A 26,431-nucleotide genomic window follows, 5' to 3' on the forward strand; every position below is an offset into this window, starting at 1 on the left:
AATGCAATTAACACTGTGAAGAAGATGGTTTCAAATGGTAACAGGAAGGCACTGCTGGGATTTGAACCCAGGATCTCCTGTTTACTAGACAGGCACTTTGACCAGCTAAGCCACAGCGCCTCCTGCTGACAGGCAATCCGGTAATACCTGGTATTACCTGGTACTGCAGAAGGAGACGAGTTCACTTTTTTAACTTTTGTGCACTATCAATGTAGGATATGGTCAAATAGTCCAACAAGTAACTTCCTGTTCCTCACTTCTTCAATGACCTCGGTGGAAACATCATAAGGTGAAGGAGAAGCTTTTGAGACTGATTCAACAGGGTGAGTCTGAACAAGTCCTCAAAACAACTCTATTTCCCTTGGCAAGGGTGGATTCCCGCACTTTACTGTCAAAGCTTTGTTTGTTTCGTAAAGCACTCTTTTGAATGTGCTCAATGGCTAACTGGTAGCTTTCTGCAAGACTCTCTCAGCTCTCCAGATCTAATTTCTGTTCACGTAGCCAATCGGAAAGAGACATCTGCAGCAGGGGGCATGGCCCAGCTACATCAGTTTGACAGAAATCTGCTGGTATTGCAGAGGCTCCAATAGCCAAACATTGTACTCGTGCAGACGATGGTACTGCTGCCTCCTCCTCAAGAGTTGAGGAATACTCATGTCTCTTGCATACTGCCTTTACTGCCTCGGTTGGAAAATCTGGCTCTTTGTTGCGGCGCAAGAGCTGTGCAGTAAAGCCTTCAATGGCATTTTCCTCATCATTAGAACTCTGATCAGATATATCACAGGCATGCAGATACGGACGTCTCAACAGCCCATCTGCATCTTGGTTGTCCTTCCCAGCACTATACTCAATGTCAAAATCAAAACTGGAAAGTACGGCCAACCAGCAATGCCCTACTGCGTCCAACTTTGCAGATGTTAAAACGTATGTGAGTGGATTATTGTCTGTCATCACTGTACATTTTACTCCATAGATACAGCGGAAAACGTTCTGGGTGACAGCCCACTTCACAGACAGGAAGTCAAGCTTGTGTGCAGGGTACCTTTGCTCGGACTTGGAGAGACCCCTACTGGCACAGGCAATGACTCTTAACTTGCTCTCCTGTTCTTGATATAGGGCTGCACCGAGAACATGGGCGCTTGCATCGGTGTGCACAATATAATGTTCTTTGGATCTGCAAACCCAAGAACAGGAGCTGTTGTGAGCTTGAGAATCAATGTCTTAAAAGTATCTTCAGCGGTTGGGGTCCATTTTTCGTGAAAAAGGCTTTTTGAGATCCGCACTGGTAGAAACCTTGTGGTTTCTGCCAGACAGACTGGATTTTCTCTTCAGTGGGAGGCAACCAGCACTTAAGTGATTAAGGGGTATTGCAAGCTTGGAATAGTCTTTTATAAACCTCCTGTAATATCCAGTGAACCCAAGGAAAGACTTAAGCTACTTGATGTTATCTGGTCTTGGCCAGGTAGTGAGGGCAGCTGGATCTGTTTTGAGCCCTTCTGATGATACAACATGGCTGAGATATTGGACAGATGTCCTGAAGAACTGACATTTCTCTGGCGACAGCTTTAAAGTAAATTCTTTCATCCTATGGAGGACCTTCAGCGATCATTCCTCATGGTTCTCAAGTGTAGCTGAGAAAGGAGTGACATCATCAAGAAATACCGAGACCTGACTCAAATTCCTGCTGCCTATACACTTTTCCATAACATAAGAGGAAAGTAGAACACCTCCTTATGCTGTTTTTAATAGAGAACTCTTCGGCATTTATTTTAACACAACACCTAACAGTCTTACCTTCTCTTATCAGTAACTCGAATGATTTGCAGAATCTTGACAGTACTTTTGGGACGAAAGCTCAATATAACCCTGCCTCACCCAGTTTCTATACTGGTCCATTTATGTCTGTTGTCACAGTTGCGCAGTTTCATGTTTTAGTAGACTTTCAGTTTTGATGTTTTTCATCTGCATGTGGTGCACAGCTGCTGGGGTGTCCTTTGCTAAATCTTTAGTGCCTCCAAACTTCAGATTCAACAGATTACTTCCTTTTATTTTGACATTGAGGAAAAGTTGCCTACACAGAATTTCTTATTTTGAAATAGCTCAACAGGCACTGCTGGGATTTGAACCCAGGATCTCCTGTTTACAAGACAGGTGCTTTGACCGGCTAAGCTACAGTGCCTCCTTCAGGGAAGGGAAAAACCAAGTAACCTCTGCAGACACAGTTTTGAATCGGTTTGTCACATTTTTCCCCACCAGCTGTTGGACAGTAGCCAGAGGCACACAGCTCAAGGCGCTGTGGCTTAGCTGGCCAAAGCGCCTGTCTCGTAAACAGGAGATCCTGGGTTCAAATCCCAGCAGTGCCTCACCTCCCTACCAATGCCATTACATTTCATTAATGAGTGCTGATGGCGGGAAGCATTGGGCGTTATGCTTTCTCTCCTTCGTTTCCAAGAAGAGGACACAATGAAGATTTAGACATGCCCAAGACATCAATATTGGGTGAACAACCCTCAGAAGCTCCACTAGCGGTTTAATGCCTGGGACCCTCCAGCATTTGTTCTAGAACTGAAGAAGCTTCTCGGATCGGGTGCAAAGAAGTTTTTAAAGCTCTCAAGAGTACCGTGAGGTGGATAACTGAGGACATACAAAGACTTTGAAAGATTTCCCAACTCCAAGATTAAGAATGCAATTAACACTGTGAAGAAGATGGTTTCAAATGGTAACAGGAAGGCACTGCTGGGATTTGAACCCAGGATCTCCTGTTTACTAGACAGGCACTTTGACCAGCTAAGCCACAGCGCCTCCTGCTGTCAGGCAATCCGGTAATACCTGGTATTACCTGGTACTGCAGAAGGAGACGAGTTCACTTTTTTAACTTTTGTGCACTATCAATGTAGGATATGGTCAAATAGTCCAACAAGTAACTTCCTGTTCCTCACTTCTTCAATGACCTCGGTGGAAACATCATAAGGTGAAGGAGAAGCTTTTGAGACTGATTCAACAGGGTGAGTCTGAACAAGTCCTCAAAACAACTCTATTTCCCTTGGCAAGGGTGGATTCCCGCACTTTACTGTCAAAGCTTTGTTTGTTTCGTAAAGCACTCTTTTGAATGTGCTCAATGGCTAACTGGTAGCTTTCTGCAAGACTCTCTCAGCTCTCCAGATCTAATTTCTGTTCACGTAGCCAATCGGAAAGAGACATCTGCAGCAGGGGGCATGGCCCAGCTACATCAGTTTGACAGAAATCTGCTGGTATTGCAGAGGCTCCAATAGCCAAACATTGTACTCGTGCAGACGATGGTACTGCTGCCTCCTCCTCAAGAGTTGAGGAATACTCATGTCTCTTGCATACTGCCTTTACTGCCTCGGTTGGAAAATCTGGCTCTTTGTTGCGGCGCAAGAGCTGTGCAGTAAAGCCTTCAATGGCATTTTCCTCATCATTAGAACTCTGATCAGATATATCACAGGCATGCAGATACGGACGTCTCAACAGCCCATCTGCATCTTGGTTGTCCTTCCCAGCACTATGCTCAATGTCAAAATCAAAACTGGAAAGTACGGCCAACCAGCAATGCCCTACTGCGTCCAACTTTGCAGATGTTAAAACGTATGTGAGTGGATTATTGTCTGTCATCACTGTACATTTTACTCCATAGATACAGCGGAAAACGTTCTGGGTGACAGCCCACTTCACAGACAGGAAGTCAAGCTTGTGTGCAGGGTACCTTTGCTCGGACTTGGAGAGACCCCTACTGGCACAGGCAATGACTCTTAACTTGCTCTCCTGTTCTTGATATAGGGCTGCACCGAGAACATGGGCGCTTGCATCGGTGTGCACAATATAATGTTCTTTGGATCTGCAAACCCAAGAACAGGAGCTGTTGTGAGCTTGAGAATCAATGTCTTAAAAGTATCTTCAGCGGTTGGGGTCCATTTTTCGTGAAAAAGGCTTTTTGAGATCCGCACTGGTAGAAACCTTGTGGTTTCTGCCAGACAGACTGGATTTTCTCTTCAGTGGGAGGCAACCAGCACTTAAGTGATTAAGGGGTATTGCAAGCTTGGAATAGTCTTTTATAAACCTCCTGTAATATCCAGTGAACCCAAGGAAAGACTTAAGCTACTTGATGTTATCTGGTCTTGGCCAGGTAGTGAGGGCAGCTGGATCTGTTTTGAGCCCTTCTGATGATACAACATGGCTGAGATATTGGACAGATGTCCTGAAGAACTGACATTTCTCTGGCGACAGCTTTAAAGTAAATTCTTTCATCCTATGGAGGACCTTCAGCGATCATTCCTCATGGTTCTCAAGTGTAGCTGAGAAAGGAGTGACATCATCAAGAAATACCGAGACCTGACTCAAATTCCTGCTGCCTATACACTTTTCCATAACATAAGAGGAAAGTAGAACACCTCCTTATGCTGTTTTTAATAGAGAACTCTTCGGCATTTATTTTAACACAACACCTAACAGTCTTACCTTCTCTTATCAGTAACTCGAATGATTTGCAGAATCTTGACAGTACTTTTGGGACGAAAGCTCAATATAACCCTGCCTCACCCAGTTTCTATACTGGTCCATTTATGTCTGTTGTCACAGTTGCGCAGTTTCATGTTTTAGTAGACTTTCAGTTTTGATGTTTTTCATCTGCATGTGGTGCACAGCTGCTGGGGTGTCCTTTGCTAAATCTTTAGTGCCTCCAAACTTCAGATTCAACAGATTACTTCCTTTTATTTTGACATTGAGGAAAAGTTGCCTACACAGAATTTCTTATTTTGAAATAGCTCAACAGGCACTGCTGGGATTTGAACCCAGGATCTCCTGTTTACAAGACAGGTGCTTTGACCGGCTAAGCTACAGTGCCTCCTTCAGGGAAGGGAAAAACCAAGTAACCTCTGCAGACACAGTTTTGAATCGGTTTGTCACATTTTTCCCCACCAGCTGTTGGACAGTAGCCAGAGGCACACAGCTCAAGGCGCTGTGGCTTAGCTGGCCAAAGCGCCTGTCTCGTAAACAGGAGATCCTGGGTTCAAATCCCAGCAGTGCCTCACCTCCCTACCAATGCCATTACATTTCATTAATGAGTGCTGATGGCGGGAAGCATTGGGCGTTATGCTTTCTCTCCTTCGTTTCCAAGAAGAGGACACAATGAAGATTTAGACATGCCCAAGACATCAATATTGGGTGAACAACCCTCAGAAGCTCCACTAGCGGTTTAATGCCTGGGACCCTCCAGCATTTGTTCTAGAACTGAAGAAGCTTCTCGGATCGGGTGCAAAGAAGTTTTTAAAGCTCTCAAGAGTACCGTGAGGTGGATAACTGAGGACATACAAAGACTTTGAAAGATTTCCCAACTCCAAGATTAAGAATGCAATTAACACTGTGAAGAAGATGGTTTCAAATGGTAACAGGAAGGCACTGCTGGGATTTGAACCCAGGATCTCCTGTTTACTAGACAGGCACTTTGACCAGCTAAGCCACAGCGCCTCCTGCTGTCAGGCAATCCGGTAATACCTGGTATTACCTGGTACTGCAGAAGGAGACGAGTTCACTTTTTTAACTTTTGTGCACTATCAATGTAGGATATGGTCAAATAGTCCAACAAGTAACTTCCTGTTCCTCACTTCTTCAATGACCTCGGTGGAAACATCATAAGGTGAAGGAGAAGCTTTTGAGACTGATTCAACAGGGTGAGTCTGAACAAGTCCTCAAAACAACTCTATTTCCCTTGGCAAGGGTGGATTCCCGCACTTTACTGTCAAAGCTTTGTTTGTTTCGTAAAGCACTCTTTTGAATGTGCTCAATGGCTAACTGGTAGCTTTCTGCAAGACTCTCTCAGCTCTCCAGATCTAATTTCTGTTCACGTAGCCAATCGGAAAGAGACATCTGCAGCAGGGGGCATGGCCCAGCTACATCAGTTTGACAGAAATCTGCTGGTATTGCAGAGGCTCCAATAGCCAAACATTGTACTCGTGCAGACGATGGTACTGCTGCCTCCTCCTCAAGAGTTGAGGAATACTCATGTCTCTTGCATACTGCCTTTACTGCCTCGGTTGGAAAATCTGGCTCTTTGTTGCGGCGCAAGAGCTGTGCAGTAAAGCCTTCAATGGCATTTTCCTCATCATTAGAACTCTGATCAGATATATCACAGGCATGCAGATACGGACGTCTCAACAGCCCATCTGCATCTTGGTTGTCCTTCCCAGCACTATACTCAATGTCAAAATCAAAACTGGAAAGTACGGCCAACCAGCAATGCCCTACTGCGTCCAACTTTGCAGATGTTAAAACGTATGTGAGTGGATTATTGTCTGTCATCACTGTACATTTTACTCCATAGATACAGCGGAAAACGTTCTGGGTGACAGCCCACTTCACAGACAGGAAGTCAAGCTTGTGTGCAGGGTACCTTTGCTCGGACTTGGAGAGACCCCTACTGGCACAGGCAATGACTCTTAACTTGCTCTCCTGTTCTTGATATAGGGCTGCACCGAGAACATGGGCGCTTGCATCGGTGTGCACAATATAATGTTCTTTGGATCTGCAAACCCAAGAACAGGAGCTGTTGTGAGCTTGAGAATCAATGTCTTAAAAGTATCTTCAGCGGTTGGGGTCCATTTTTCGTGAAAAAGGCTTTTTGAGATCCGCACTGGTAGAAACCTTGTGGTTTCTGCCAGACAGACTGGATTTTCTCTTCAGTGGGAGGCAACCAGCACTTAAGTGATTAAGGGGTATTGCAAGCTTGGAATAGTCTTTTATAAACCTCCTGTAATATCCAGTGAACCCAAGGAAAGACTTAAGCTACTTGATGTTATCTGGTCTTGGCCAGGTAGTGAGGGCAGCTGGATCTGTTTTGAGCCCTTCTGATGATACAACATGGCTGAGATATTGGACAGATGTCCTGAAGAACTGACATTTCTCTGGCGACAGCTTTAAAGTAAATTCTTTCATCCTATGGAGGACCTTCAGCGATCATTCCTCATGGTTCTCAAGTGTAGCTGAGAAAGGAGTGACATCATCAAGAAATACCGAGACCTGACTCAAATTCCTGCTGCCTATACACTTTTCCATAACATAAGAGGAAAGTAGAACACCTCCTTATGCTGTTTTTAATAGAGAACTCTTCGGCATTTATTTTAACACAACACCTAACAGTCTTACCTTCTCTTATCAGTAACTCGAATGATTTGCAGAATCTTGACAGTACTTTTGGGACGAAAGCTCAATATAACCCTGCCTCACCCAGTTTCTATACTGGTCCATTTATGTCTGTTGTCACAGTTGCGCAGTTTCATGTTTTAGTAGACTTTCAGTTTTGATGTTTTTCATCTGCATGTGGTGCACAGCTGCTGGGGTGTCCTTTGCTAAATCTTTAGTGCCTCCAAACTTCAGATTCAACAGATTACTTCCTTTTATTTTGACATTGAGGAAAAGTTGCCTACACAGAATTTCTTATTTTGAAATAGCTCAACAGGCACTGCTGGGATTTGAACCCAGGATCTCCTGTTTACAAGACAGGTGCTTTGACCGGCTAAGCTACAGTGCCTCCTTCAGGGAAGGGAAAAACCAAGTAACCTCTGCAGACACAGTTTTGAATCGGTTTGTCACATTTTTCCCCACCAGCTGTTGGACAGTAGCCAGAGGCACACAGCTCAAGGCGCTGTGGCTTAGCTGGCCAAAGCGCCTGTCTCGTAAACAGGAGATCCTGGGTTCAAATCCCAGCAGTGCCTTACCTCCCTACCAATGCCATTACATTTCATTAATGAGTGCTGATGGCGGGAAGCATTGGGCGTTATGCTTTCTCTCCTTCGTTTCCAAGAAGAGGACACAATGAAGATTTAGACATGCCCAAGACATCAATATTGGGTGAACAACCCTCAGAAGCTCCACTAGCGGTTTAATGCCTGGGACCCTCCAGCATTTGTTCTAGAACTGAAGAAGCTTCTCGGATCGGGTGCAAAGAAGTTTTTAAAGCTCTCAAGAGTACCGTGAGGTGGATAACTGAGGACATACAAAGACTTTGAAAGATTTCCCAACTCCAAGATTAAGAATGCAATTAACACTGTGAAGAAGATGGTTTCAAATGGTAACAGGAAGGCACTGCTGGGATTTGAACCCAGGATCTCCTGTTTACTAGACAGGCGCTTTGACCAGCTGAGCCACAGCGCCTCCTGCTGACAGGCAAACCGGTAATACCTGGTATTACCTGGTACTGCAGAAGGAGACGAGTTCACTTTTTTAACTTTTGTGCACTATCAATGTAGGATATGGTCAAATAGTCCAACAAGTAACTTCCTGTTCCTCACTTCTTCAATGACCTCGGTGGAAACATCATAAGGTGAAGGAGAAGCTTTTGAGACTGATTCAACAGGGTGAGTCTGAACAAGTCCTCAAAACAACTCTATTTCCCTTGGCAAGGGTGGATTCCCGCACTTTACTGTCAAAGCTTTGTTTGTTTCGTAAAGCACTCTTTTGAATGTGCTCAATGGCTAACTGGTAGCTTTCTGCAAGACTCTCTCAGCTCTCCAGATCTAATTTCTGTTCACGTAGCCAATCGGAAAGAGACATCTGCAGCAGGGGGCATGGCCCAGCTACATCAGTTTGACAGAAATCTGCTGGTATTGCAGAGGCTCCAATAGCCAAACATTGTACTCGTGCAGACGATGGTACTGCTGCCTCCTCCTCAAGAGTTGAGGAATACTCATGTCTCTTGCATACTGCCTTTACTGCCTCGGTTGGAAAATCTGGCTCTTTGTTGCGGCGCAAGAGCTGTGCAGTAAAGCCTTCAATGGCATTTTCCTCATCATTAGAACTCTGATCAGATATATCACAGGCATGCAGATACGGACGTCTCAACAGCCCATCTGCATCTTGGTTGTCCTTCCCAGCACTATACTCAATGTCAAAATCAAAACTGGAAAGTACGGCCAACCAGCAATGCCCTACTGCGTCCAACTTTGCAGATGTTAAAACGTATGTGAGTGGATTATTGTCTGTCATCACTGTACATTTTACTCCATAGATACAGCGGAAAACGTTCTGGGTGACAGCCCACTTCACAGACAGGAAGTCAAGCTTGTGTGCAGGGTACCTTTGCTCGGACTTGGAGAGACCCCTACTGGCACAGGCAATGACTTGCTCTCCTGTTCTTGATATAGGGCTGCACCGAGAACATGGGCGCTTGCATCGGTGTGCACAATATAATGTTCTTTGGATCTGCAAACCCAAGAACAGGAGCTGTTGTGAGCTTGAGAATCAATGTCTTAAAAGTATCTTCAGCGGTTGGGGTCCATTTTTCGTGAAAAAGGCTTTTTGAGAACCGCACTGGTAGAAACCTTGTGGTTTCTGCCAGACAGACTGGATTTTCTCTTCAGTGGGAGGCAACCAGCACTTAAGTGATTAAGGGGTATTGCAAGCTTGGAATAGTCTTTTATAAACCTCCTGTAATATCCAGTGAACCCAAGGAAAGACTTAAGCTACTTGATGTTATCTGGTCTTGGCCAGGTAGTGAGGGCAGCTGGATCTGTTTTGAGCCCTTCTGATGATACAACATGGCTGAGATATTGGACAGATGTCCTGAAGAACTGACATTTCTCTGGCGACAGCTTTAAAGTAAATTCTTTCATCCTATGGAGGACCTTCAGCGATCATTCCTCATGGTTCTCAAGTGTAGCTGAGAAAGGAGTGACATCATCAAGAAATACCGAGACCTGACTCAAATTCCTGCTGCCTATACACTTTTCCATAACATAAGAGGAAAGTAGAACACCTCCTTATGCTGTTTTTAATAGAGAACTCTTCGGCATTTATTTTAACACAACACCTAACAGTCTTACCTTCTCTTATCAGTAACTCGAATGATTTGCAGAATCTTGACAGTACTTTTGGGACGAAAGCTCAATATAACCCTGCCTCACCCAGTTTCTATACTGGTCCATTTATGTCTGTTGTCACAGTTGCGCAGTTTCATGTTTTAGTAGACTTTCAGTTTTGATGTTTTTCATCTGCATGTGGTGCACAGCTGCTGGGGTGTCCTTTGCTAAATCTTTAGTGCCTCCAAACTTCAGATTCAACAGATTACTTCCTTTTATTTTGACATTGAGGAAAAGTTGCCTACACAGAATTTCTTATTTTGAAATAGCTCAACAGGCACTGCTGGGATTTGAACCCAGGATCTCCTATTTACAAGACAGGTGCTTTGACCGGCTAAGCTACAGTGCCTCCTTCAGGGAAGGGAAAAACCAAGTAACCTCTGCAGACACAGTTTTGAATCGGTTTGTCACATTTTTCCCCACCAGCTGTTGGACAGTAGCCAGAGGCACACAGCTCAAGGCGCTGTGGCTTAGCTGGCCAAAGCGCCTGTCTCGTAAACAGGAGATCCTGGGTTCAAATCCCAGCAGTGCCTCACCTCCCTACCAATGCCATTACATTTCATTAATGAGTGCTGATGGCGGGAAGCATTGGGCGTTATGCTTTCTCTCCTTCGTTTCCAAGAAGAGGACACAATGAAGATTTAGACATGCCCAAGACATCAATATTGGGTGAACAACCCTCAGAAGCTCCACTAGCGGTTTAATGCCTGGGACCCTCCAGCATTTGTTCTAGAACTGAAGAAGCTTCTCGGATCGGGTGCAAAGAAGTTTTTAAAGCTCTCAAGAGTACCGTGAGGTGGATAACTGAGGACATACAAAGACTTTGAAAGATTTCCCAACTCCAAGATTAAGAATGCAATTAACACTGTGAAGAAGATGGTTTCAAATGGTAACAGGAAGGCACTGCTGGGATTTGAACCCAGGATCTCCTGTTTACTAGACAGGCACTTTGACCAGCTAAGCCACAGCGCCTCCTGCTGTCAGGCAATCCGGTAATACCTGGTATTACCTGGTACTGCAGAAGGAGACGAGTTCACTTTTTTAACTTTTGTGCACTATCAATGTAGGATATGGTCAAATAGTCCAACAAGTAACTTCCTGTTCCTCACTTCTTCAATGACCTCGGTGGAAACATCATAAGGTGAAGGAGAAGCTTTTGAGACTGATTCAACAGGGTGAGTCTGAACAAGTCCTCAAAACAACTCTATTTCCCTTGGCAAGGGTGGATTCCCGCACTTTACTGTCAAAGCTTTGTTTGTTTCGTAAAGCACTCTTTTGAATGTGCTCAATGGCTAACTGGTAGCTTTCTGCAAGACTCTCTCAGCTCTCCAGATCTAATTTCTGTTCACGTAGCCAATCGGAAAGAGACATCTGCAGCAGGGGGCATGGCCCAGCTACATCAGTTTGACAGAAATCTGCTGGTATTGCAGAGGCTCCAATAGCCAAACATTGTACTCGTGCAGACGATGGTACTGCTGCCTCCTCCTCAAGAGTTGAGGAATACTCATGTCTCTTGCATACTGCCTTTACTGCCTCGGTTGGAAAATCTGGCTCTTTGTTGCGGCGCAAGAGCTGTGCAGTAAAGCCTTCAATGGCATTTTCCTCATCATTAGAACTCTGATCAGATATATCACAGGCATGCAGATACGGACGTCTCAACAGCCCATCTGCATCTTGGTTGTCCTTCCCAGCACTATGCTCAATGTCAAAATCAAAACTGGAAAGTACGGCCAACCAGCAATGCCCTACTGCGTCCAACTTTGCAGATGTTAAAACGTATGTGAGTGGATTATTGTCTGTCATCACTGTACATTTTACTCCATAGATACAGCGGAAAACGTTCTGGGTGACAGCCCACTTCACAGACAGGAAGTCAAGCTTGTGTGCAGGGTACCTTTGCTCGGACTTGGAGAGACCCCTACTGGCACAGGCAATGACTCTTAACTTGCTCTCCTGTTCTTGATATAGGGCTGCACCGAGAACATGGGCGCTTGCATCGGTGTGCACAATATAATGTTCTTTGGATCTGCAAACCCAAGAACAGGAGCTGTTGTGAGCTTGAGAATCAATGTCTTAAAAGTATCTTCAGCGGTTGGGGTCCATTTTTCGTGAAAAAGGCATTTTGAGATCCGCACTGGTAGAAACCTTGTGGTTTCTGCCAGACAGACTGGATTTTCTCTTCAGTGGGAGGCAACCAGCACTTAAGTGATTAAGGGGTATTGCAAGCTTGGAATAGTCTTTTATAAACCTCCTGTAATATCCAGTGAACCCAAGGAAAGACTTAAGCTACTTGATGTTATCTGGTCTTGGCCAGGTAGTGAGGGCAGCTGGATCTGTTTTGAGCCCTTCTGATGATACAACATGGCTGAGATATTGGACAGATGTCCTGAAGAACTGACATTTCTCTGGCGACAGCTTTAAAGTAAATTCTTTCATCCTATGGAGGACCTTCAGCGATCATTCCTCATGGTTCTCAAGTGTAGCTGAGAAAGGAGTGACATCATCAAGAAATACCGAGACCTGACTCAAATTCCTGCTGCCTATACACTTTTCCATAACATAAGAGGAAAGTAGAACACCTCCTTATGCTGTTTTTAATAGAGAACTCTTCGGCATTTATTTTAACACAACACCTAACAGTCTTACCTTCTCTTATCAGTAACTCGAATGATTTGCAGAATCTTGACAGTACTTTTGGGACGAAAGCTCAATATAACCCTGCCTCACCCAGTTTCTATACTGGTCCATTTATGTCTGTTGTCACAGTTGCGCAGTTTCATGTTTTAGTAGACTTTCAGTTTTGATGTTTTTCATCTGCATGTGGTGCACAGCTGCTGGGGTGTCCTTTGCTAAATCTTTAGTGCCTCCAAACTTCAGATTCAACAGATTACTTCCTTTTATTTTGACATTGAGGAAAAGTTGCCTACACAGAATTTCTTATTTTGAAATAGCTCAACAGGCACTGCTGGGATTTGAACCCAGGATCTCCTGTTTACAAGACAGGTGCTTTGACCGGCTAAGCTACAGTGCCTCCTTCAGGGAAGGGAAAAACCAAGTAACCTCTGCAGACACAGTTTTGAATCGGTTTGTCACATTTTTCCCCACCAGCTGTTGGACAGTAGCCAGAGGCACACAGCTCAAGGCGCTGTGGCTTAGCTGGCCAAAGCCCCTTTCTCGTAAACAGGAGATCCTGGGTTCAAATCCCAGCAGTGCCTCACCTCCCTACCAATGCCATTACATTTCATTAATGAGTGCTGATGGCGGGAAGCATTGGGCGTTATGCTTTCTCGCCTTCGTTTCCAAGAAGAGGACACAATGAAGATTTAGACATGCCCAAGACATCAATATTGGGTGAACAACCCTCAGAAGCTCCACTAGCGGTTTAATGCCTGGGACCCTCCAGCATTTGTTCTAGAACTGAAGAAGCTTCTCGGATCGGGTGCAAAGAAGTTTTTAAAGCTCTCAAGAGTACCGTGAGGTGGATAACTGAGGACATACAAAGACTTTGAAAGATTTCCCAACTCCAAGATTAAGAATGCAATTAACACTGTGAAGAAGATGGTTTCAAATGGTAAGAGGAAGGCACTGCTGGGATTTGAACCCAGGATCTCCTGTTTACTAGACAGGCGCTTTGTCCAGCTAAGCCACAGCGCCTCCTGCTGACAAGCAAACCGGTAATACCTGGTATTACCTGGTACTGCAGAAGGAGACGAGTTCACTTTTTTAACTTTTGTGCACTATCAATGTAGGATATGGTCAAATAGTCCAACAAGTAACTTCCTGTTCCTCACTTCTTCAATGACCTCGGTGGAAACATCATAAGGTGAAGGAGAAGCTTTTGAGACTGATTCAACAGGGTGAGTCTGAACAAGTCCTCAAAACAACTCTATTTCCCTTGGCAAGGGTGGATTCCCGCACTTTACTGTCAAAGCTTTGTTTGTTTCGTAAAGCACTCTTTTGAATGTGCTCAATGGCTAACTGGTAGCTTTCTGCAAGACTCTCTCAGCTCTCCAGATCTAATTTCTGTTCACGTAGCCAATCGGAAAGAGACATCTGCAGCAGGGGGCATGGCCCAGCTACATCAGTTTGACAGAAATCTGCTGGTATTGCAGAGGCTCCAATAGCCAAACATTGTACTCGTGCAGACGATGGTACTGCTGCCTCCTCCTCAAGAGTTGAGGAATACTCATGTCTCTTGCATACTGCCTTTACTGCCTCGGTTGGAAAATCTGGCTCTTTGTTGCGGCGCAAGAGCTGTGCAGTAAAGCCTTCAATGGCATTTTCCTCATCATTAGAACTCTGATCAGATATATCACAGGCATGCAGATACGGACGTCTCAACAGCCCATCTGCATCTTGGTTGTCCTTCCCAGCACTATACTCAATGTCAAAATCAAAACTGGAAAGTACGGCCAACCAGCAATGCCCTACTGCGTCCAACTTTGCAGATGTTAAAACGTATGTGAGTGGATTATTGTCTGTCATCACTGTACATTTTACTCCATAGATACAGCGGAAAACGTTCTGGGTGACAGCCCACTTCACAGACAGGAAGTCAAGCTTGTGTGCAGGGTACCTTTGCTCGGACTTGGAGAGACCCCTACTGGCACAGGCAATGACTCTTAACTTGCTCTCCTGTTCTTGATATAGGGCTGCACCGAGAACATGGGCGCTTGCATCGGTGTGCACAATATAATGTTCTTTGGATCTGCAAACCCAAGAACAGGAGCTGTTGTGAGCTTGAGAATCAATGTCTTAAAAGTATCTTCAGCGGTTGGGGTCCATTTTTTGTGAAAAAGGCTTTTTGAGATCCGCACTGGTAGAAACCTTGTGGTTTCTGCCAGACAGACTGGATTTTCTCTTCAGTGGGAGGCAACCAGCACTTAAGTGATTAAGGGGTATTGCAAGCTTGGAATAGTCTTTTATAAACCTCCTGTAATATCCAGTGAACCCAAGGAAAGACTTAAGCTACTTGATGTTAGCTGGTCTTGGCCAGGTAGTGAGGGCAGCTGGATCTGTTTTGAGCCCTTCTGATGATACAACATGGCTGAGATATTGGACAGATGTCCTGAAGAACTGACATTTCTCTGGCGACAGCTTTAAAGTAAATTCTTTCATCCTATGGAGGACCTTCAGCGATCATTCCTCATGGTTCTCAAGTGTAGCTGAGAAAGGAGTGACATCATCAAGAAAAACCGAGACCTGACTCAAATTCCTGCTGCCTATACACTTTTCCATAACATAAGAGGAAAGTAGAACACCTCCTTATGCTGTTTTTAATAGAGAACTCTTCGGCATTTATTTTAACACAACACCTAACAGTCTTACCTTCTCTTATCAGTAACTCGAATGATTTGCAGAATCTTGACAGTACTTTTGGGACGAAAGCTCAATATAACCCTGCCTCACCCAGTTTCTATACTGGTCCATTTATGTCTGTTGTCACAGTTGCGCAGTTTCATGTTTTAGTAGACTTTCAGTTTTGATGTTTTTCATCTGCATGTGGTGCACAGCTGCTGGGGTGTCCTTTGCTAAATCTTTAGTGCCTCCAAACTTCAGATTCAACAGATTACTTCCTTTTATTTTGACATTGAGGAAAAGTTGCCTACACAGAATTTCTTATTTTGAAATAGCTCAACAGGCACTGCTGGGATTTGAACCCAGGATCTCCTGTTTACAAGACAGGTGCTTTGACCGGCTAAGCTACAGTGCCTCCTTCAGGGAAGGGAAAAACCAAGTAACCTCTGCAGACACAGTTTTGAATCGGTTTGTCACATTTTTCCCCACCAGCTGTTGGACAGTAGCCAGAGGCACACAGCTCGTAAACAGGATATCCTGGGTTCAAATCCCAGCAGTGCCTTACCTCCCTACAAATGCCATTACATTTCATTAATGAGTGGTGATGGCGGGAAGCATTGGGCGTTATGCTTTCTCTCCTTCGTTTCCAAGAAGAGGACACAATGAAGATTTAGACATGCCCAAGACATCAATATTGGGTGAACAACCCTCAGAAGCTCCACTAGCGGTTTAATGCCTGGGACCCTCCAGCATTTGTTCTAGAACTGAAGAAGCTTCTCGGATCGGGTGCAAAGAAGTTTTTAAAGCTCTCAAGAGTACCGTGAGGTGGATAACTGAGGACATACAAAGACTTTGAAAGATTTCCCAACTCCAAGATTAAGAATGCAATTAACACTGTGAAGAAGATGGTTTCAAATGGTAACAGGAAGGCACTGCTGGGATTTGAACCCAGGATCTCCTGTTTACTAGACAGGCACTTTGACCAGCTAAGCCACAGCGCCTCCTGCTGACAGGCAATCCGGTAATACCTGGTATTACCTGGTACTGCAGAAGGAGACGAGTTCACTTTTTTAACTTTTGTGCACTATCAATGTAGGATATGGTCAAATAGTCCAACAAGTAACTTCCTGTTCCTCACTTCTTCAATGACCTCGGTGGAAACATCATAAGGTGAAGGAGAAGCTTTTGAGACTGATTCAACAGGGTGAGTCTGAACAAGTCCTCAAAACAACTCTATTTCCCTTGGCAAGGGTGGATTCCCGCACTTTACTGTCAAAGCTTTGTTTGTTTCGTAAAGCACTCTTTTGAATGTGCTCAATGGCTAACTGGTAGCTTTCTGCAAGACTCTCTCAGCTCTCCAGATCTAATTTCTGTTCACGTAGCCAATCGGAAAGAGACATCTGCAGCAGGGGGCATGGCCCAGCTACATCAGTTTGACAGAAATCTGCTGGTATTGCAGAGGCTCCAATAGCCAAACATTGTACTCGTGCAGACGATGGTACTGCTGCCTCCTCCTCAAGAGTTGAGGAATACTCATGTCTCTTGCATACTGCCTTTACTGCCTCGGTTGGAAAATCTGGCTCTTTGTTGCGGCGCAAGAGCTGTGCAGTAAAGCCTTCAATGGCATTTTCCTCATCATTAGAACTCTGATCAGATATATCACAGGCATGCAGATACGGACGTCTCAACAGCCCATCTGCATCTTGGTTGTCCTTCCCAGCACTATACTCAATGTCAAAATCAAAACTGGAAAGTACGGCCAACCAGCAATGCCCTACTGCGTCCAACTTTGCAGATGTTAAAACGTATGTGAGTGGATTATTGTCTGTCATCACTGTACATTTTACTCCATAGATACAGCGGAAAACGTTCTGGGTGACAGCCCACTTCACAGACAGGAAGTCAAGCTTGTGTGCAGGGTACCTTTGCTCGGACTTGGAGAGACCCCTACTGGCACAGGCAATGACTCTTAACTTGCTCTCCTGTTCTTGATATAGGGCTGCACCGAGAACATGGGCGCTTGCATCGGTGTGCACAATATAATGTTCTTTGGATCTGCAAACCCAAGAACAGGAGCTGTTGTGAGCTTGAGAATCAATGTCTTAAAAGTATCTTCAGCGGTTGGGGTCCATTTTTCGTGAAAAAGGCTTTTTGAGATCCGCACTGGTAGAAACCTTGTGGTTTCTGCCAGACAGACTGGATTTTCTCTTCAGTGGGAGGCAACCAGCACTTAAGTGATTAAGGGGTATTGCAAGCTTGGAATAGTCTTTTATAAACCTCCTGTAATATCCAGTGAACCCAAGGAAAGACTTAAGCTACTTGATGTTATCTGGTCTTGGCCAGGTAGTGAGGGCAGCTGGATCTGTTTTGAGCCCTTCTGATGATACAACATGGCTGAGATATTGGACAGATGTCCTGAAGAACTGACATTTCTCTGGCGACAGCTTTAAAGTAAATTCTTTCATCCTATGGAGGACCTTCAGCGATCATTCCTCATGGTTCTCAAGTGTAGCTGAGAAAGGAGTGACATCATCAAGAAATACCGAGACCTGACTCAAATTCCTGCTGCCTATACACTTTTCCATAACATAAGAGGAAAGTAGAACACCTCCTTATGCTGTTTTTAATAGAGAACTCTTCGGCATTTATTTTAACACAACACCTAACAGTCTTACCTTCTCTTATCAGTAACTCGAATGATTTGCAGAATCTTGACAGTACTTTTGGGACGAAAGCTCAATATAACCCTGCCTCACCCAGTTTCTATACTGGTCCATTTATGTCTGTTGTCACAGTTGCGCAGTTTCATGTTTTAGTAGACTTTCAGTTTTGATGTTTTTCATCTGCATGTGGTGCACAGCTGCTGGGGTGTCCTTTGCTAAATCTTTAGTGCCTCCAAACTTCAGATTCAACAGATTACTTCCTTTTATTTTGACATTGAGGAAAAGTTGCCTACACAGAATTTCTTATTTTGAAATAGCTCAACAGGCACTGCTGGGATTTGAACCCAGGATCTCCTGTTTACAAGACAGGTGCTTTGACCGGCTAAGCTACAGTGCCTCCTTCAGGGAAGGGAAAAACCAAGTAACCTCTGCAGACACAGTTTTGAATCGGTTTGTCACATTTTTCCCCACCAGCTGTTGGACAGTAGCCAGAGGCACACAGCTCAAGGCGCTGTGGCTTAGCTGGCCAAAGCGCCTGTCTCGTAAACAGGAGATCCTGGGTTCAAATCCCAGCAGTGCCTCACCTCCCTACCAATGCCATTACATTTCATTAATGAGTGCTGATGGCGGGAAGCATTGGGCGTTATGCTTTCTCTCCTTCGTTTCCAAGAAGAGGACACAATGAAGATTTAGACATGCCCAAGACATCAATATTGGGTGAACAACCCTCAGAAGCTCCACTAGCGGTTTAATGCCTGGGACCCTCCAGCATTTGTTCTAGAACTGAAGAAGCTTCTCGGATCGGGTGCAAAGAAGTTTTTAAAGCTCTCAAGAGTACCGTGAGGTGGATAACTGAGGACATACAAAGACTTTGAAAGATTTCCCAACTCCAAGATTAAGAATGCAATTAACACTGTGAAGAAGATGGTTTCAAATGGTAACAGGAAGGCACTGCTGGGATTTGAACCCAGGATCTCCTGTTTACTAGACAGGCACTTTGACCAGCTAAGCCACAGCGCCTCCTGCTGTCAGGCAATCCGGTAATACCTGGTATTACCTGGTACTGCAGAAGGAGACGAGTTCACTTTTTTAACTTTTGTGCACTATCAATGTAGGATATGGTCAAATAGTCCAACAAGTAACTTCCTGTTCCTCACTTCTTCAATGACCTCGGTGGAAACATCATAAGGTGAAGGAGAAGCTTTTGAGACTGATTCAACAGGGTGAGTCTGAACAAGTCCTCAAAACAACTCTATTTCCCTTGGCAAGGGTGGATTCCCGCACTTTACTGTCAAAGCTTTGTTTGTTTCGTAAAGCACTCTTTTGAATGTGCTCAATGGCTAACTGGTAGCTTTCTGCAAGACTCTCTCAGCTCTCCAGATCTAATTTCTGTTCACGTAGCCAATCGGAAAGAGACATCTGCAGCAGGGGGCATGGCCCAGCTACATCAGTTTGACAGAAATCTGCTGGTATTGCAGAGGCTCCAATAGCCAAACATTGTACTCGTGCAGACGATGGTACTGCTGCCTCCTCCTCAAGAGTTGAGGAATACTCATGTCTCTTGCATACTGCCTTTACTGCCTCGGTTGGAAAATCTGGCTCTTTGTTGCGGCGCAAGAGCTGTGCAGTAAAGCCTTCAATGGCATTTTCCTCATCATTAGAACTCTGATCAGATATATCACAGGCATGCAGATACGGACGTCTCAACAGCCCATCTGCATCTTGGTTGTCCTTCCCAGCACTATGCTCAATGTCAAAATCAAAACTGGAAAGTACGGCCAACCAGCAATGCCCTACTGCGTCCAACTTTGCAGATGTTAAAACGTATGTGAGTGGATTATTGTCTGTCATCACTGTACATTTTACTCCATAGATACAGCGGAAAACGTTCTGGGTGACAGCCCACTTCACAGACAGGAAGTCAAGCTTGTGTGCAGGGTACCTTTGCTCGGACTTGGAGAGACCCCTACTGGCACAGGCAATGACTCTTAACTTGCTCTCCTGTTCTTGATATAGGGCTGCACCGAGAACATGGGCGCTTGCATCGGTGTGCACAATATAATGTTCTTTGGATCTGCAAACCCAAGAACAGGAGCTGTTGTGAGCTTGAGAATCAATGTCTTAAAAGTATCTTCAGCGGTTGGGGTCCATTTTTTGTGAAAAAGGCTTTTTGAGATCCGCACTGGTAGAAACCTTGTGGTTTCTGCCAGACAGACTGGATTTTCTCTTCAGTGGGAGGCAACCAGCACTTAAGTGATTAAGGGGTATTGCAAGCTTGGAATAGTCTTTTATAAACCTCCTGTAATATCCAGTGAACCCAAGGAAAGACTTAAGCTACTTGATGTTATCTGGTCTTGGCCAGGTAGTGAGGGCAGCTGGATCTGTTTTGAGCCCTTCTGATGATACAACATGGCTGAGATATTGGACAGATGTCCTGAAGAACTGACATTTCTCTGGCGACAGCTTTAAAGTAAATTCTTTCATCCTATGGAGGACCTTCAGCGATCATTCCTCATGGTTCTCAAGTGTAGCTGAGAAAGGAGTGACATCATCAAGAAATACCGAGACCTGACTCAAATTCCTGCTGCCTATACACTTTTCCATAACATAAGAGGAAAGTAGAACACCTCCTTATGCTGTTTTTAATAGAGAACTCTTCGGCATTTATTTTAACACAACACCTAACAGTCTTACCTTCTCTTATCAGTAACTCGAATGATTTGCAGAATCTTGACAGTACTTTTGGGACGAAAGCTCAATATAACCCTGCCTCACCCAGTTTCTATACTGGTCCATTTATGTCTGTTGTCACAGTTGCGCAGTTTCATGTTTTAGTAGACTTTCAGTTTTGATGTTTTTCATCTGCATGTGGTGCACAGCTGCTGGGGTGTCCTTTGCTAAATCTTTAGTGCCTCCAAACTTCAGATTCAACAGATTACTTCCTTTTATTTTGACATTGAGGAAAAGTTGCCTACACAGAATTTCTTATTTTGAAATAGCTCAACAGGCACTGCTGGGATTTGAACCCAGGATCTCCTGTTTACAAGACAGGTGCTTTGACCGGCTAAGCTACAGTGCCTCCTTCAGGGAAGGGAAAAACCAAGTAACCTCTGCAGACACAGTTTTGAATCGGTTTGTCACATTTTTCCCCACCAGCTGTTGGACAGTAGCCAGAGGCACACAGCTCGTAAACAGGATATCCTGGGTTCAAATCCCAGCAGTGCCTTACCTCCCTACAAATGCCATTACATTTCATTAATGAGTGGTGATGGCGGGAAGCATTGGGCGTTATGCTTTCTCTCCTTCGTTTCCAAGAAGAGGACACAATGAAGATTTAGACATGCCCAAGACATCAATATTGGGTGAACAACCCTCAGAAGCTCCACTAGCGGTTTAATGCCTGGGACCCTCCAGCATTTGTTCTAGAACTGAAGAAGCTTCTCGGATCGGGTGCAAAGAAGTTTTTAAAGCTCTCAAGAGTACCGTGAGGTGGATAACTGAGGACATACAAAGACTTTGAAAGATTTCCCAACTCCAAGATTAAGAATGCAATTAACACTGTGAAGAAGATGGTTTCAAATGGTAACAGGAAGGCACTGCTGGGATTTGAACCCAGGATCTCCTGTTTACTAGACAGGCACTTTGACCAGCTAAGCCACAGCGCCTCCTGCTGACAGGCAATCCGGTAATACCTGGTATTACCTGGTACTGCAGAAGGAGACGAGTTCACTTTTTTAACTTTTGTGCACTATCAATGTAGGATATGGTCAAATAGTCCAACAAGTAACTTCCTGTTCCTCACTTCTTCAATGACCTCGGTGGAAACATCATAAGGTGAAGGAGAAGCTTTTGAGACTGATTCAACAGGGTGAGTCTGAACAAGTCCTCAAAACAACTCTATTTCCCTTGGCAAGGGTGGATTCCCGCACTTTACTGTCAAAGCTTTGTTTGTTTCGTAAAGCACTCTTTTGAATGTGCTCAATGGCTAACTGGTAGCTTTCTGCAAGACTCTCTCAGCTCTCCAGATCTAATTTCTGTTCACGTAGCCAATCGGAAAGAGACATCTGCAGCAGGGGGCATGGCCCAGCTACATCAGTTTGACAGAAATCTGCTGGTATTGCAGAGGCTCCAATAGCCAAACATTGTACTCGTGCAGACGATGGTACTGCTGCCTCCTCCTCAAGAGTTGAGGAATACTCATGTCTCTTGCATACTGCCTTTACTGCCTCGGTTGGAAAATCTGGCTCTTTGTTGCGGCGCAAGAGCTGTGCAGTAAAGCCTTCAATGGCATTTTCCTCATCATTAGAACTCTGATCAGATATATCACAGGCATGCAGATACGGACGTCTCAACAGCCCATCTGCATCTTGGTTGTCCTTCCCAGCACTATACTCAATGTCAAAATCAAAACTGGAAAGTACGGCCAACCAGCAATGCCCTACTGCGTCCAACTTTGCAGATGTTAAAACGTATGTGAGTGGATTATTGTCTGTCATCACTGTACATTTTACTCCATAGATACAGCGGAAAACGTTCTGGGTGACAGCCCACTTCACAGACAGGAAGTCAAGCTTGTGTGCAGGGTACCTTTGCTCGGACTTGGAGAGACCCCTACTGGCACAGGCAATGACTCTTAACTTGCTCTCCTGTTCTTGATATAGGGCTGCACCGAGAACATGGGCGCTTGCATCGGTGTGCACAATATAATGTTCTTTGGATCTGCAAACCCAAGAACAGGAGCTGTTGTGAGCTTGAGAATCAATGTCTTAAAAGTATCTTCAGCGGTTGGGGTCCATTTTTCGTGAAAAAGGCTTTTTGAGATCCGCACTGGTAGAAACCTTGTGGTTTCTGCCAGACAGACTGGATTTTCTCTTCAGTGGGAGGCAACCAGCACTTAAGTGATTAAGGGGTATTGCAAGCTTGGAATAGTCTTTTATAAACCTCCTGTAATATCCAGTGAACCCAAGGAAAGACTTAAGCTACTTGATGTTATCTGGTCTTGGCCAGGTAGTGAGGGCAGCTGGATCTGTTTTGAGCCCTTCTGATGATACAACATGGCTGAGATATTGGACAGATGTCCTGAAGAACTGACATTTCTCTGGCGACAGCTTTAAAGTAAATTCTTTCATCCTATGGAGGACCTTCAGCGATCATTCCTCATGGTTCTCAAGTGTAGCTGAGAAAGGAGTGACATCATCAAGAAATACCGAGACCTGACTCAAATTCCTGCTGCCTATACACTTTTCCATAACATAAGAGGAAAGTAGAACACCTCCTTATGCTGTTTTTAATAGAGAACTCTTCGGCATTTATTTTAACACAACACCTAACAGTCTTACCTTCTCTTATCAGTAACTCGAATGATTTGCAGAATCTTGACAGTACTTTTGGGACGAAAGCTCAATATAACCCTGCCTCACCCAGTTTCTATACTGGTCCATTTATGTCTGTTGTCACAGTTGCGCAGTTTCATGTTTTAGTAGACTTTCAGTTTTGATGTTTTTCATCTGCATGTGGTGCACAGCTGCTGGGGTGTCCTTTGCTAAATCTTTAGTGCCTCCAAACTTCAGATTCAACAGATTACTTCCTTTTATTTTGACATTGAGGAAAAGTTGCCTACACAGAATTTCTTATTTTGAAATAGCTCAACAGGCACTGCTGGGATTTGAACCCAGGATCTCCTGTTTACAAGACAGGTGCTTTGACCGGCTAAGCTACAGTGCCTCCTTCAGGGAAGGGAAAAACCAAGTAACCTCTGCAGACACAGTTTTGAATCGGTTTGTCACATTTTTCCCCACCAGCTGTTGGACAGTAGCCAGAGGCACACAGCTCAAGGCGCTGTGGCTTAGCTGGCCAAAGCGCCTGTCTCGTAAACAGGAGATCCTGGGTTCAAATCCCAGCAGTGCCTCACCTCCCTACCAATGCCATTACATTTCATTAATGAGTGCTGATGGCGGGAAGCATTGGGCGTTATGCTTTCTCTCCTTCGTTTCCAAGAAGAGGACACAATGAAGATTTAGACATGCCCAAGACATCAATATTGGGTGAACAACCCTCAGAAGCTCCACTAGCGGTTTAATGCCTGGGACCCTCCAGCATTTGTTCTAGAACTGAAGAAGCTTCTCGGATCGGGTGCAAAGAAGTTTTTAAAGCTCTCAAGAGTACCGTGAGGTGGATAACTGAGGACATACAAAGACTTTGAAAGATTTCCCAACTCCAAGATTAAGAATGCAATTAACACTGTGAAGAAGATGGTTTCAAATGGTAACAGGAAGGCACTGCTGGGATTTGAACCCAGGATCTCCTGTTTACTAGACAGGCACTTTGACCAGCTAAGCCACAGCGCCTCCTGCTGTCAGGCAATCCGGTAATACCTGGTATTACCTGGTACTGCAGAAGGAGACGAGTTCACTTTTTTAACTTTTGTGCACTATCAATGTAGGATATGGTCAAATAGTCCAACAAGTAACTTCCTGTTCCTCACTTCTTCAATGACCTCGGTGGAAACATCATAAGGTGAAGGAGAAGCTTTTGAGACTGATTCAACAGGGTGAGTCTGAACAAGTCCTCAAAACAACTCTATTTCCCTTGGCAAGGGTGGATTCCCGCACTTTACTGTCAAAGCTTTGTTTGTTTCGTAAAGCACTCTTTTGAATGTGCTCAATGGCTAACTGGTAGCTTTCTGCAAGACTCTCTCAGCTCTCCAGATCTAATTTCTGTTCACGTAGCCAATCGGAAAGAGACATCTGCAGCAGGGGGCATGGCCCAGCTACATCAGTTTGACAGAAATCTGCTGGTATTGCAGAGGCTCCAATAGCCAAACATTGTACTCGTGCAGACGATGGTACTGCTGCCTCCTCCTCAAGAGTTGAGGAATACTCATGTCTCTTGCATACTGCCTTTACTGCCTCGGTTGGAAAATCTGGCTCTTTGTTGCGGCGCAAGAGCTGTGCAGTAAAGCCTTCAATGGCATTTTCCTCATCATTAGAACTCTGATCAGATATATCACAGGCATGCAGATACGGACGTCTCAACAGCCCATCTGCATCTTGGTTGTCCTTCCCAGCACTATACTCAATGTCAAAATCAAAACTGGAAAGTACGGCCAACCAGCAATGCCCTACTGCGTCCAACTTTGCAGATGTTAAAACGTATGTGAGTGGATTATTGTCTGTCATCACTGTACATTTTACTCCATAGATACAGCGGAAAACGTTCTGGGTGACAGCCCACTTCACAGACAGGAAGTCAAGCTTGTGTGCAGGGTACCTTTGCTCGGACTTGGAGAGACCCCTACTGGCACAGGCAATGACTCTTAACTTGCTCTCCTGTTCTTGATATAGGGCTGCACCGAGAACATGGGCGCTTGCATCGGTGTGCACAATATAATGTTCTTTGGATCTGCAAACCCAAGAACAGGAGCTGTTGTGAGCTTGAGAATCAATGTCTTAAAAGTATCTTCAGCGGTTGGGGTCCATTTTTTGTGAAAAAGGCTTTTTGAGATCCGCACTGGTAGAAACCTTGTGGTTTCTGCCAGACAGACTGGATTTTCTCTTCAGTGGGAGGCAACCAGCACTTAAGTGATTAAGGGGTATTGCAAGCTTGGAATAGTCTTTTATAAACCTCCTGTAATATCCAGTGAACCCAAGGAAAGACTTAAGCTACTTGATGTTATCTGGTCTTGGCCAGGTAGTGAGGGCAGCTGGATCTGTTTTGAGCCCTTCTGATGATACAACATGGCTGAGATATTGGACAGATGTCCTGAAGAACTGACATTTCTCTGGCGACAGCTTTAAAGTAAATTCTTTCATCCTATGGAGGACCTTCAGCGATCATTCCTCATGGTTCTCAAGTGTAGCTGAGAAAGGAGTGACATCATCAAGAAATACCGAGACCTGACTCAAATTCCTGCTGCCTATACACTTTTCCATAACATAAGAGGAAAGTAGAACACCTCCTTATGCTGTTTTTAATAGAGAACTCTTCGGCATTTATTTTAACACAACACCTAACAGTCTTACCTTCTCTTATCAGTAACTCGAATGATTTGCAGAATCTTGACAGTACTTTTGGGACGAAAGCTCAATATAACCCTGCCTCACCCAGTTTCTATACTGGTCCATTTATGTCTGTTGTCACAGTTGCGCAGTTTCATGTTTTAGTAGACTTTCAGTTTTGATGTTTTTCATCTGCATGTGGTGCACAGCTGCTGGGGTGTCCTTTGCTAAATCTTTAGTGCCTCCAAACTTCAGATTCAACAGATTACTTCCTTTTATTTTGACATTGAGGAAAAGTTGCCTACACAGAATTTCTTATTTTGAAATAGCTCAACAGGCACTGCTGGGATTTGAACCCAGGATCTCCTGTTTACAAGACAGGTGCTTTGACCGGCTAAGCTACAGTGCCTCCTTCAGGGAAGGGAAAAACCAAGTAACCTCTGCAGACACAGTTTTGAATCGGTTTGTCACATTTTTCCCCACCAGCTGTTGGACAGTAGCCAGAGGCACACAGCTCAAGGCGCTGTGGCTTAGCTGGCCAAAGCGCCTGTCTCGTAAACAGGAGATCCTGGGTTCAAATCCCAGCAGTGCCTTACCTCCCTAC

The 26,431-nt window shown here is 44.6% G+C and overlaps 28 non-coding genes across 28 annotated transcripts; 8 read left to right on the forward strand and 20 right to left on the reverse strand.

The window, feature by feature from the left end:
- Nucleotides 1–46: 46 nt before the first annotated feature.
- Nucleotides 47–120, reverse strand: trnat-agu (transfer RNA threonine (anticodon AGU)). The gene has a single exon. It is a non-coding gene; the product is annotated as a tRNA-Thr (tRNA).
- Nucleotides 121–2,105: 1,985 nt separating this feature from the next.
- On the reverse strand, nt 2,106–2,179 carry trnat-ugu (transfer RNA threonine (anticodon UGU)). Its single transcript has one exon. It is a non-coding gene; the product is annotated as a tRNA-Thr (tRNA).
- Nucleotides 2,180–2,289: 110 nt separating this feature from the next.
- Nucleotides 2,290–2,363, forward strand: trnat-cgu (transfer RNA threonine (anticodon CGU)). Its single transcript has one exon. It is a non-coding gene; the product is annotated as a tRNA-Thr (tRNA).
- Nucleotides 2,364–2,728: 365 nt separating this feature from the next.
- Nucleotides 2,729–2,802, reverse strand: trnat-agu (transfer RNA threonine (anticodon AGU)). Its single transcript has one exon. It is a non-coding gene; the product is annotated as a tRNA-Thr (tRNA).
- A 1,985-nt stretch (nt 2,803–4,787) lies between these two features.
- On the reverse strand, nt 4,788–4,861 carry trnat-ugu (transfer RNA threonine (anticodon UGU)). Its single transcript has one exon. It is a non-coding gene; the product is annotated as a tRNA-Thr (tRNA).
- A 110-nt stretch (nt 4,862–4,971) lies between these two features.
- trnat-cgu (transfer RNA threonine (anticodon CGU)) lies at nt 4,972–5,045 on the forward strand. Its single transcript has one exon. It is a non-coding gene; the product is annotated as a tRNA-Thr (tRNA).
- Nucleotides 5,046–5,410: 365 nt separating this feature from the next.
- trnat-agu (transfer RNA threonine (anticodon AGU)) lies at nt 5,411–5,484 on the reverse strand. Its single transcript has one exon. It is a non-coding gene; the product is annotated as a tRNA-Thr (tRNA).
- Nucleotides 5,485–7,469: 1,985 nt separating this feature from the next.
- On the reverse strand, nt 7,470–7,543 carry trnat-ugu (transfer RNA threonine (anticodon UGU)). Its single transcript has one exon. It is a non-coding gene; the product is annotated as a tRNA-Thr (tRNA).
- A 110-nt stretch (nt 7,544–7,653) lies between these two features.
- trnat-cgu (transfer RNA threonine (anticodon CGU)) lies at nt 7,654–7,727 on the forward strand. Its single transcript has one exon. It is a non-coding gene; the product is annotated as a tRNA-Thr (tRNA).
- Nucleotides 7,728–8,092: 365 nt separating this feature from the next.
- trnat-agu (transfer RNA threonine (anticodon AGU)) lies at nt 8,093–8,166 on the reverse strand. The gene has a single exon. It is a non-coding gene; the product is annotated as a tRNA-Thr (tRNA).
- A 1,978-nt stretch (nt 8,167–10,144) lies between these two features.
- On the reverse strand, nt 10,145–10,218 carry trnat-ugu (transfer RNA threonine (anticodon UGU)). Its single transcript has one exon. It is a non-coding gene; the product is annotated as a tRNA-Thr (tRNA).
- A 110-nt stretch (nt 10,219–10,328) lies between these two features.
- On the forward strand, nt 10,329–10,402 carry trnat-cgu (transfer RNA threonine (anticodon CGU)). Its single transcript has one exon. It is a non-coding gene; the product is annotated as a tRNA-Thr (tRNA).
- A 365-nt stretch (nt 10,403–10,767) lies between these two features.
- trnat-agu (transfer RNA threonine (anticodon AGU)) lies at nt 10,768–10,841 on the reverse strand. Its single transcript has one exon. It is a non-coding gene; the product is annotated as a tRNA-Thr (tRNA).
- Nucleotides 10,842–12,826: 1,985 nt separating this feature from the next.
- On the reverse strand, nt 12,827–12,900 carry trnat-ugu (transfer RNA threonine (anticodon UGU)). Its single transcript has one exon. It is a non-coding gene; the product is annotated as a tRNA-Thr (tRNA).
- A 110-nt stretch (nt 12,901–13,010) lies between these two features.
- trnat-cgu (transfer RNA threonine (anticodon CGU)) lies at nt 13,011–13,084 on the forward strand. The gene has a single exon. It is a non-coding gene; the product is annotated as a tRNA-Thr (tRNA).
- Nucleotides 13,085–13,449: 365 nt separating this feature from the next.
- trnat-agu (transfer RNA threonine (anticodon AGU)) lies at nt 13,450–13,523 on the reverse strand. Its single transcript has one exon. It is a non-coding gene; the product is annotated as a tRNA-Thr (tRNA).
- A 1,985-nt stretch (nt 13,524–15,508) lies between these two features.
- trnat-ugu (transfer RNA threonine (anticodon UGU)) lies at nt 15,509–15,582 on the reverse strand. Its single transcript has one exon. It is a non-coding gene; the product is annotated as a tRNA-Thr (tRNA).
- A 512-nt stretch (nt 15,583–16,094) lies between these two features.
- Nucleotides 16,095–16,168, reverse strand: trnat-agu (transfer RNA threonine (anticodon AGU)). Its single transcript has one exon. It is a non-coding gene; the product is annotated as a tRNA-Thr (tRNA).
- Nucleotides 16,169–18,153: 1,985 nt separating this feature from the next.
- trnat-ugu (transfer RNA threonine (anticodon UGU)) lies at nt 18,154–18,227 on the reverse strand. Its single transcript has one exon. It is a non-coding gene; the product is annotated as a tRNA-Thr (tRNA).
- A 110-nt stretch (nt 18,228–18,337) lies between these two features.
- Nucleotides 18,338–18,411, forward strand: trnat-cgu (transfer RNA threonine (anticodon CGU)). The gene has a single exon. It is a non-coding gene; the product is annotated as a tRNA-Thr (tRNA).
- Nucleotides 18,412–18,776: 365 nt separating this feature from the next.
- On the reverse strand, nt 18,777–18,850 carry trnat-agu (transfer RNA threonine (anticodon AGU)). The gene has a single exon. It is a non-coding gene; the product is annotated as a tRNA-Thr (tRNA).
- Nucleotides 18,851–20,835: 1,985 nt separating this feature from the next.
- Nucleotides 20,836–20,909, reverse strand: trnat-ugu (transfer RNA threonine (anticodon UGU)). The gene has a single exon. It is a non-coding gene; the product is annotated as a tRNA-Thr (tRNA).
- Nucleotides 20,910–21,421: 512 nt separating this feature from the next.
- Nucleotides 21,422–21,495, reverse strand: trnat-agu (transfer RNA threonine (anticodon AGU)). The gene has a single exon. It is a non-coding gene; the product is annotated as a tRNA-Thr (tRNA).
- Nucleotides 21,496–23,480: 1,985 nt separating this feature from the next.
- On the reverse strand, nt 23,481–23,554 carry trnat-ugu (transfer RNA threonine (anticodon UGU)). Its single transcript has one exon. It is a non-coding gene; the product is annotated as a tRNA-Thr (tRNA).
- Nucleotides 23,555–23,664: 110 nt separating this feature from the next.
- Nucleotides 23,665–23,738, forward strand: trnat-cgu (transfer RNA threonine (anticodon CGU)). The gene has a single exon. It is a non-coding gene; the product is annotated as a tRNA-Thr (tRNA).
- Nucleotides 23,739–24,103: 365 nt separating this feature from the next.
- On the reverse strand, nt 24,104–24,177 carry trnat-agu (transfer RNA threonine (anticodon AGU)). The gene has a single exon. It is a non-coding gene; the product is annotated as a tRNA-Thr (tRNA).
- Nucleotides 24,178–26,162: 1,985 nt separating this feature from the next.
- Nucleotides 26,163–26,236, reverse strand: trnat-ugu (transfer RNA threonine (anticodon UGU)). The gene has a single exon. It is a non-coding gene; the product is annotated as a tRNA-Thr (tRNA).
- Nucleotides 26,237–26,346: 110 nt separating this feature from the next.
- On the forward strand, nt 26,347–26,420 carry trnat-cgu (transfer RNA threonine (anticodon CGU)). The gene has a single exon. It is a non-coding gene; the product is annotated as a tRNA-Thr (tRNA).
- Nucleotides 26,421–26,431: the final 11 nt, after the last annotated feature.

Source organism: Copadichromis virginalis, linkage group LG13, assembly GCF_057382275.1.
Source record: "Copadichromis virginalis isolate Kocher_CV1m ecotype Utaka linkage group LG13, C_Virginalis_male_GT1.1, whole genome shotgun sequence".
Lineage (NCBI taxonomy): Eukaryota > Metazoa > Chordata > Actinopteri > Cichliformes > Cichlidae > Copadichromis > Copadichromis virginalis.